Below are 3,502 nucleotides of genomic sequence, written 5' to 3' on the forward strand. Positions count from 1 at the left end.
CCAAGGATTCGTATAATCCCGTATGTCATTCTCTTTGTCCTTCGGTATGTTACTTGCCCGAGATTCGATCGTCAGTATCCGTATACCTATTTCAATCTCGTTTACCGGCAAGTCTCTTTACTCGTTCCGTAATACAAGATCCTGCAACTTACACTAAGTTACATTGCTTGCAAGGCTTGTGTGTGATGTTGTATTACCGAGTGGGCCCCGAGATACCTCTCCGTCACACGGAGTGACAAATCCCAGTCTTGATCCATACTAACTCAACTAACACCTTCGGAGATACCTGTAGAGCATCTTTATAGTCACCCAGTTACGTTGCGACGTTTGATACACACAAAGCATTCCTCCGGTGTCAGTGAGTTATATGATCTCATGGTCATAGGAATAAATACTTGACACGCAGAAAACAGTAGCAACAAAATGACACGATCAACATGCTACGTCTATTAGTTTGGGTCTAGTCCATCACGTGATTCTCCTAATGACGTGATCCAGTTATCAAGCAACAACACCTTGTTCATAATCAGAAGACACTGACTATCATTGATCAACTGGCTAGCCAACTAGAGGCATGCTAGGGACGGTGTTTTGTCTATGTATCCACACATGTAAATGAGTCTTCATTCAATACAATTATAGCATGGATAATAAACTATTATCTTGATACAGGAATTATAATAATAACTATACATTTATTATTGCCTCTAGGGCATAATTCCAACAGTCTCCCACTTGCACTAGAGTCAATAATCTAGCCCTCACATCACCATGTGAATTACATTGTAATAAATCTAACACCCATACAGTTCTGGTGTCGATCATGTTTTGGCTGTGGAAGAGGTTTAGTCAGCGGGTCTGCTACATTCAGATCCGTGTGCACTTTGCATATATTTACGTCCTCCTCCTCGACGTAGTCGCGGATGAGGTTGAAGCGTCGTTTGATGTGTCTGGTCTTCTTGTGAAACCTTGGTTCCTTTGCTAAGGCAATGGCACCAGTGTTGTCACAGAACAAAGTTATTGGATTCAGTGCGCTTGGCACCACTCCAAGATCCGTCATGAACTGCTTCATCCAGACACCCACCTTAGCCGCCTCCAAGGCAGCCATGTACTCCGCTTCACATGTAGAATCTGCTACGACGCTTTGCTTGGAACTGCACCAGCTTACTGCACCCCCATTAAGAATAAATACGTATCCGGTTTGCGACTTAGAGTCGTCCGGATCTGTGTCAAAGCTTGCATCGACGTAACCCTTTACGACGAGCTCTTCGTCACCTCCATACACGAGAAACATCTCCTTAGTCCTTTTCAGGTACTTCAGGATATTCTTGACCGCCGTCCAGTGATCCACTCCTGGATTACTCTAGAACCTACCTGCCATACTTATGGCCAGGCTAACATCCGGTCTAGTACACAACATTGCATACATGATAGAGCCTACGGCTGAAGCATAGGGGACGGAGCGCATATGCTCTCTATCTTCATCAGTTGCTGGGCACTGAGTCTTACTCAATCTCGTACCTTGTAACACTGGCAAGAACCCTTTCTTGGACTGTTCCATTTTGAACCTCTTCAAAACTTTATCAAGGTATGTGCTTTGTGAAAGTCCTATCAGGCGTTTTGATCTATCCCTATAGATTTTAATGCCTAGAATGTAAGCAGCTTCTCCTAGGTCCTTCATAGAGAAACTTTTATTCAAGTAACCTTTTATGCTCTCCAAAAGCTCTACGTTGTTTCCAATCAGTAATATGTCATCCACATATAATATTAGAAACGCCACAGAGCTCCCACTCACTTTCTTGTAAATACAAGATTCTCCAACCACTTGTATAAACCCAAATGCTTTGATCACCTCATCAAAGCGCTTGTTCCAACTCCGAGATGCTTGCACCAGTCCATAAATGGATCGCTGGAGCTTGCACACCTTGTCAGCATTTTTAGGATCGACAAAACCTTCGGGTTGCATCATATACAACTCTTCCTTAAGGAAACCATTAAGGAATGCCGTTTTGACATCCATCTGCCAGATTTCATAATCGAAAAATGCAGCTATTGCTAACATGATTCTGACGGACTTAAGCATCGCTACGGGTGAGAAGGTCTCATCGTAGTCAACTCCTGGAACTTGCGAAAAACCCTTTGCCACAAGTCGAGCTTTATAAACGGTCACATTACCGTCACCGTCCGTCTTCTTCTTAAAGATCCATTTGTTCTGAATAGCCTTGCGGCCTTCAGGTAGTATCTCCAAAGTCCACACTTTGTTCTCATACATGGATCCTATCTCGGATTTCATGGCTTCTAGCCATTTGTTGGAATCTGGGCCCACCATTGCTTCTTCATAATTTGCAGGTTTATTGTTGTCTAACAACATGATTGACAAGACGGGATTACCGTACCACTCTGGAGCAGCGCGTGATCTCGTCGACCTGCGTGGTTCAACAGAAACTTGAACTGGAGTTTCATGATCATCATCATTAACTTCCTCCTCAACCGGCGTCGCAATGACAGAGGTTTCCCCTTGCCCTGCGCCACCATCCAGAGGGATAAGAGGTTCGACAACCTCGTCAAGTTCTATCTTCCTCCCACTCAATTCTCTCGAGAGAAACTCCTTCTCGAGAAAAGTTCCGTTTTTAGCAACAAACACTTTGCCCTCGAATTTGAGATAGAAGGTGTACCCAACTGTCTCCTTTGGGTAACCTATGAAGACGCACTTTTCCGCTTTGGGTTCCAGCTTTTCAGGCTGAAGCTTTTTCACATAAGCATCACATCCCCAAACTTTAAGAAACGACAACTTTGGTCTTTTGCCATACCACAGTTCGTATGGTGTCGTCTCAACGGATTTTGATGGTGCCCTATTTAAAGTGAATGCAGCTGTTTCTAATGCATAACCCCAAAATGACAACGGCAAATCAGTAAGAGACATCATAGATCGCACCATCTCTAACAAAGTACGATTACGACGTTCGGACACACCATTACGCTGTGGTGTTCCAGGCGGTGTTAACTGCAAAACAATTCCACATTGTCTTAAGTGAGTACCAAACTCGAAACTCAGATATTCACCCCCACGATCAGACCGTAGGAACTTGATCTTCTTGTTACGATGATTTTCTACTTCACTCTGAAATTGCTTGAACTTTTCAAATGTTTCAGACTTGTGCTTCATCAAGTAGACATAACCATATCTACTTAAATCGTCAGTGAAGGTGAGAAAATAACGATATCCGCCGCGTGCCTCCACGCTCATCGGACCACACACATCGGTATGTATGATTTCCAACAAGTCACTTGCACGCTCCATTGTTCCGGAGAACGGAGTTTTAGTCATCTTGCCCATGAGGCATGGTTCGCACGTGTCAAGTGAATCAAAGTCAAGTGACTCCAAAAGTCCATCAGCATGGAGTTTCTTCATGCGCTTTACACCAATATGACCCAAGCAGCAGTGCCACAAAAATATGGCGCTATCATTGTTTACTCTAACTCTTTTGGTCTCAATGTTATG

This window comes from Hordeum vulgare, chromosome 5H, assembly GCF_904849725.1.
Source record: "Hordeum vulgare subsp. vulgare chromosome 5H, MorexV3_pseudomolecules_assembly, whole genome shotgun sequence".
Taxonomy (NCBI): Eukaryota; Viridiplantae; Streptophyta; class Magnoliopsida; order Poales; family Poaceae; genus Hordeum; species Hordeum vulgare.